Source organism: Musca autumnalis, unplaced genomic scaffold, assembly GCF_047663935.1.
Source record: "Musca autumnalis isolate F117 unplaced genomic scaffold, ASM4766393v1 scaffold_3, whole genome shotgun sequence".
NCBI classification, from domain to species: Eukaryota; Metazoa; Arthropoda; class Insecta; order Diptera; family Muscidae; genus Musca; species Musca autumnalis.
In genome coordinates, this window is record NW_027411866.1 from 57,861,157 (window position 1) to 57,868,939 (window position 7,783).

A 7,783-nucleotide genomic window follows, 5' to 3' on the forward strand; every position below is an offset into this window, starting at 1 on the left:
TTATTTGCAATTTATAAAAATACGGTCAAAAATAAGAATTAACTACTATTTGGGGGTGACAATAAAAGTATTGCAAAAATTACCAAATCGATGGTTTCTTCGAGAATTACCAAAGGTGTGTTCCTTAATAAGTTGTCTATCCACTTTGGACATTCATTGGGGCATTAATGAGCTTAGTTAAACCAAAAATTAAGGCTCGGTATGTTCCACTCTAAAGATACTGGTTCCCCACTTTTAGTAAATCTTGATCCTTCGTTGGAGGATGTTTTTGGAGTTTTTTGTTAAATTGGACCCAACAATTTTATGAGGGTTGATATAAGGATGTTGGCCCGATGTATTTAAGAGTTTTGTGTTGTTATATCGACACCTCCAAATAATAGTATGCTAAGTCTAACAAGTAAGAAAAGCGTTAAGTTCGGTCGGGCCGAACTTTTTATACCCTCCACCACAAATTTCAGCCATTTCGGTGGATTAATGTGGCCACAACCTTCAAAATACCGAAATTCGGAAGGTACCGTTCTATGGGGGCTATATGATGGCGTGGACCTATACCTACAAATTTATAGGAGTAAGTTCTATACGCCTAAAGAAGACTAAATACCAAATTTCAGACATCTCGGTGTGATAATGAGGCTAAAACGTTCAAAATATCGAAAATCGGGAGATATTGTATTATGGGGGTTATATCAACACGTGGACCTATATAAACATTTTATGGTAGAAATGTTTCATAGCCTTTGGAAACACAAAATTCAAAGTTACAACCGATTCTTTGGTCAAATGGGTCTAATACATTCAAAATATATTAAAATGACGCGTACTTTATAAGGGGCCTTATGTGGGGGCTATACCAAAACGTGGACCTATATAACCCAACTTTGGTAGGATTGTTTTCTGGCCTCTGAAGACACAAAATACCAAATTACAACCAATTCTGTGGTCAAATGGGTCTAATACATTCAAAATATATTAAAATGACGCGTACTTTATATGGGGCCTTATATGGGGGCTATACCAAAACGTGGACCTATATAACCCAACTTTGGTAGGAATATTTTTTGGCCTCTGGAGACTAGAGTTGGGCAATCTAGTTCCCGGAGTGGATCGATCTTTCTAGTTCCTTTTCCTAAAAGGAACTAGTTCCTTAAAGTAGTTCCATAGTTCCAAATAGTTCCGACATCGATATAGTTCAACGAATTTTTCTCTTTCATCGTTCTTTTCATTCCAAATAGTTCCGAGACCGAAATAGTTCAACGAATCTTTCTCGTTCACCGATCTTTTCGTTCCAAATAGTTCCGAGACCGAAATGTTTTCATTGTTTGGTGGATGAATTGACATAAAAATAAATAAATTGCAGCGAATAAACAGCAACAACGAAAGATCGACGTAGGCGTTAAATTGAAGGAAAGAGAAAACCGAAAGGAACTATATGAACTAAAGGAGCTATATAAACGCAAGAGCTGGATATAGTTCCAATAGTTCCTTGTCCGGAATAGTTCCTTGGAACTAGTTCGTTCCGGAACTACACAACTCTACTGGAGACACAAAGTACCAAATTACAACCAATTCGGTGGTGAAATGGGCCAAATATCTTAAAAATTCCTTAAAACGACGACGAGTCACGCGTCGTTTTGTATGGGGGCTATACGAAAGCGTGGACCTACAGAGCCCGCTTTCAATACCAAAAGTCCTACGTAAATATAACATATTTTCCCAAAATTTCATCAACCTACGTCAATCCGTTCGGACGCTAGAGTGATTTCCACAGACGGACGGACATGGCAATATCGATGTAGAATTGCACGCTGATCAAGAATATATATACTTTGTGGGGTCTACAATGATTATTTCGAGTAGTTACAAACGTAGTGACAAACTTAATATACCCCCATCCTAAGGTGGAGGGTATAAAAAGTGAGTTTTGCAGGAGAAGCTCTCAAAGTATATGTTTGTTTATAACTTCTGTTCGGATTGACCGATCATTACCAAAATTAGACAGAATTTAAGTTAAAGAACGTTCGACACCTCCAAATAATAGTTTGCTAATTCTGAAAAGCGAGTTTTGCAGGACAAGCTCTAAAAGTTTGGAAATTTCTTTGACCTTCAGTACTATGCTAAGTAAATATTTGTTTATAACTTCTGTTCGGATTTTCCGATCATTACCAAAATTTGACAGAATTTAAGTTAAAGGACGTTAAATATAAAAATGTAAAGAACTTGAAAACATGCTAAGTCGACATAGCATACTATTGTTTGGAGGCGTCGATATTACATTGACAATTTACACAAATAAGATTAACATGTCATGATCTGGTCTTTGGAATGGTGATAGTTGACTTTGTTTGAGCTTTCGGGATCGACTTTTCTGACTTTCAGACTAATGACTATTAAATATTTCTTAATAAACCCAATTTCGCATACTATTTTCCATGGTAAAGAATATAGTACCCAAATATTCGGTATTCCAGCTTCTCCAGTAGCGGTTTAATTTCCATATTTGATGGGTTTTATTCGATTTGGCGGAATTTTTTGGATTTATTATGATAGCAGAGGATAATATCTATCAACTTAGTAAAAATTAAATCATATCAATACCATTGAGAGATGAAATAGTGCTCCGTCGTAGGTCGTTCCAAAATACTACACTGGTGTCAATTTTTTCCATATATGGTAACTTGGGGCGCCTTCGCCACGTTTTTGTTCAAAATGTTTTCATACCGACACCGTTAAAGTTTTTTCAAATATTATTTTTGGTACAAATATTAGCATATCTTGACTATAAGTTTTAATATATAAATAAATATAATATTGTCCACGGGGCAGCTTCGCCATCGATATTGAACATTCTCCAACGGACTCTAAAACTGTAATTTACCATATTTCATACTTAAATATCAACATTATGCAAAAAAGGAACACGTTTTCTATTGAATAATAAAAATTATTTTAAAATTCACAAAAAGTAACCGATTCTAGTGGTTAAATGAAGTAGGTGCCTTGAATTTAGGTAAAAAAATCATAATATAACTAAAACAAGATACGTTTAGGATAATATTTGATTTTAACTTCATATTATTGTGTGGTATATCTATGGTAAAACTTCTCTACAAGTGGTGTCTTAGGACACGCCGTTCGGACTCGGTATTTAACAGTAGGTCCCATATCATTGAGCTAATATGAATCGGGGTGCACTTATTGAAATGAGAGAAGTCTCCCTTGTCCCATCTGGGATGTTTGTGGAACAATTATATATATATATATATACAGTTAGTCAACTATATAATTGCAAACGATGAATTTTTAAACATTTAGATGTTTAATTAGGAGTTACTACAAGATATTCTTTCAATAATGTTGGAATTTTTGTAAATATCTGTTAATTTACCTGTTAATGACAACATCAAGCCAATAAATCTAGAAATCGGTTGGAAATAACAAAAACAACGGGCAAAAAGGATAGATACCTGGTTTTTGTGGTGTCAACTAAATAATTGCAAAATGAATTAATGTGCAATAAAATCGTGGGATTCCCCGCGATTTTTTTGCATTTAAGGATTTTTAAGACTTTTATGGAATGTGGGCATGTAGATCCATAATTTTTGATCATAAATTAATTTTTGTGGGTGTAACATAGACGGTATATTCAGAAAAAGAGAAAGTCAGGTAAACGGTTTTGGAAAATATGCTACTTTTGGTCTATTCCAATTATTATAATGGTAATTCCGAAAGAGAAATGCCTAAAATTACCTCTCGTAAGCTGAGAAGTGTATAGAACATCTTATAGCGCACCGAGAAAGAAGCCAGGCTTAAACTGAGGGCGTTACATGGCAGGTCCAAAATAGTAACCACACGAATTGACTGTAGAATGATTAAAGAAATTAACGAAATAGCCCAAAGCAGCACCAGAAAATTGCTTTTTCTAATTAAAAATGATTTTGGAGTAAGTGTATCACATGGGAAAGTCAGAAAAGTGCTACATAATAACAAGCACTCATCACGCGTGACTAGGTAAAAACCATTGCCCTCCTATCACAATATATAGAAACTTTTCAGACTTGTTATAGACAACTTTTCACGCCATCTTTAGTATTGGGATGGCGTTATATTTTCTGATGAGACTAAAATTATGTTGTACTATCACAATGGACCTCAAAAAGTATTTGGAAACCCCTTGGAAAACCATGGAAAACAAAAATTTAATAAATACCGTAAAGTTCGGAAAATTTTCAATTATGGTATGGGGTTGTATACCAAGCAGTGACGTTGGTAAAATCCTGATTTTGGAAGAAAGAATGACATAGGAGGTTTATTTAGATGTTTTTAGAAAAGATTTAACCAAAAGCGTCAAGAAATTTGGGCCTGTTGGCCCTGAAAATTCAAACAAATTGCAATATGAGTACTACCAAGACAACGACCCTAAGCATAAATCTAATTTATGTAGGACTTGGTTGTTATACAACTGTACCAAAGTCATTTACACCCCGCTCCAGTGTCTAGATATTAACCACATCGAAAATTCATAGGTACACCTGATGGAAAAAGTCGGGAATAGGTCGCCCACTAACCTGGGGGACTAAATAAAATGCAATAAAGAAAAATGGCTAACAAATACCATTGCAATATGACATTCCGAAACTTATTTATTAAATTCAGATACGTTTACAAGCTGTTTTTGATGCTAAATGTGGGCATACGAAATATTAGAACCAACTTTTCGATAAATACCGTGAAAGACTGAAAATTTGTGAATTTTGCAATTCATTAGTTGACAGTGCAAATAATGAGTTGTACTCATTTTTGTTAATTTTAAGAAAATGTTTAGTGAAATTTAGCTACTTTTTATTGTATTATATTAACAAACATGTGTAAGAATTGTATTGTTAACAAAAATATTAATAATGATATCTATTTATACCAATAAAATGATGTTTTATTTAAAATTTTGTAGTCATTTTGGTTTTGCAATAATTAAGTTGACTAACTGTATATATATATATCTATGGTATAACGAATTTAAGTTAAACATGACAAATTTCTAACATTAACCCACCACTCCCCTATCATGGCGTAGGCGCCCCACCCCTTACATATTTCATAATATTAATATATTGACATTTGCAAATGCTTTTTGCATGCGAATTATTGGGATTTATATTCTTCAGTAGTTGTCTTCTAAAGGTATAAAATTTGTTTTTGATATCACAAAAGGTAAAGAAGATATCACAAAAAATACCTACGATAATTATTTTTCCCAATACCCTGAAAACACAAAACCGCGTGGGTCCGCTATCATACCTATGACACAACTGCCAACTTTTGTGAGATGATAGATCTTCATTAAACTCACAATATTGCTTTTAACGGATTTTTTTCTAGCACTTGTATTTTCCGAGGAAATCGGCGATGGCGTAGCCGCCCCTGTGGCGAAGGCGCCCCATGTTACCATACTATCCAGAGGTATTTCGATATTCTCAAAGCAAAAATCGGACTGTTTTGCATTGTTCCATTATCCTACAATACATATTGAGTCAAATATCCATTCTTTGTCTACTTGCCTGTGGCCTATTCGTCATTGTTTATTGTTAATATGGTCCCATGCGTTTTTTACCTGTCTGAAGACCCTCCATGGCGGCATTTTTTATCACTGAACTTTGTTACATTCAATACTGTTAGTCTAATATTAGCCGCAAAAGTCATAAAAATTCATAATGACCGCAAAAATTTGCAAAATTGTATAGTTTTATAGTACTGATTTTCCCGTTGCAATACTTTTATTGTCACCCCCAAGTAGTAGTTAATTCTTATTTTTGACCGTATTTGTTATAAATCGCAATAACCTTTGCATATTTTGACGGAATATTGTTGTAAGGACCTATAGCAAGAGATTTGCACAAAAAACCATATAGTTTTTACATAATTTGATGCCATAAACGAACAATTAATATGAAATTTTATAAAATTTTGGGTTTTGCAATACATTTGTTGCCTAACTGTATGTACTTATTTAGGACATTTCATCAAAAAGCGTTCTATGTCCTGTATTTGCGAAAAAATAATATTTTTAATTCAAAAATACATTAATAAATATTCAAATATAATATTTGACAATTTGTCTTTCCATGATATTCGTCGGTAGTGCTAACGATTTCTACAATCGGTAACATAAAGTTACAGAATATCACATTCGTTAACACAACCGAATATTTTCGTTTCGGTTCCTTATTAAAAAAAGTTACAGAATCGCACTACTGATAGAGGTAAAAATCAGGACATAGAACGACATGTTTTGCACTTTTCTTTAAAAATAGTTTTTAGAAACATTGTTAACAATGTCTCAAACATGGCTGCTTTTATGAAAACATAAGTTTCAACGGCCTTTGTTGTTTTTCAAACTTTTTTTGTTTTGAAGCAAAAGCAAAGGAAATAATAGCTGTGTCTTTTTACGTGATAATTAGTAATAATTATCACTAATGTTGCAGATTTTGACAGTTGTATAAAGGAAAAGTTGCTGAAAAAAATCTTTCAGCAACATTTGGTAAGTAAAAAGACACACCTAATATTTCCAAAACTAAAGTTTGGGTTTGTTTCATGCGCACACATTTTCGTTTCGAAATACATATACAGGCTGTAAATAATTATTTCGGAATGAAGTTGTGCTAAGATAATAAGAAGAATAAATGAGGAGAATATGGTAGCTGTTTTCATTAGGTGTGTACGATAACTTTTCCAGCAATATTTACTCAGTCAGTTCCAGCAACCTCTCTCAGTGAATTTTACTCTCTCAAGCACGAAAAATTGCAGAAAGTTATCGAACAACATTTTGCAAAAACTTGCAAGAAAGTCAGCTGTTTCCGAAAATGTATGCAAATTGGCTTTGTTTATTTCGATATTTTAAACCAAATATAGCAAAAACATACATTTTAAAATTGCATTTGACTTATTTGAAGCAGTAATCCTATAAACAACGCTTTAAAATCCAAAAAAAAATATGAAATTGTGAAATTTTCTTAGTCAAAAATGTTAACATTTCAAGTTGTTTATATTGAACAGCTGATTAGAAGTCAGCTGGCCGAACTTACAAATTTTTACGGGACAAATTTTCCCAGCAAAAATTTGCAAGTTCTCAGTCACAGAACTCTCCAAACTCTCTCCCTTTTGCTGGATAATTTTGTTATCGAACAGCATCCAGTAAAAAGTTGTACGTATTTGTACAAATTTTTGGGTTATTATCCTCTCTGAGAGAGTCTCCTTTGGCAAAAATGGCAGATGACATATTTGAAATGTATTCTATGTACATATGAAGGTAGAATTAGATGTGACATAACCATAACGCCATATCAATCAGCTGTCAGCTGATTGAACCAAACCTATGGAAATCAATGTATTCGATTAGTAGTAACTAACATAATGCCATAGCCATAACCATAAGAAACCAAATTGGGTTTTGGTGTTATGGCTATGTCACGTCTAATTCTACCTTTAGAAGTTGTACTCCTTTAAATAGTTTTTTATAAAAATTAAAATAAAGTTTTTAAGGTTTCTTTTTGTCATCTCTTCCTTAGGTATGTATGTTTTGGAATTGCCCATATAATATTATATATTAATGGAACTAAGCGGTGTGTTGGGATGAATGGATGGATAAATGCTGGATTCTATACAAATGCTCTGGAACATTTTTCAATTTACCCGTATTATAATAATTACCCGTATATAATATAAAAGCTCAGATTGTGCTCTGCTTTTACTATTGGTAATATTTGATAGATTTGAAAACGCAAAATAA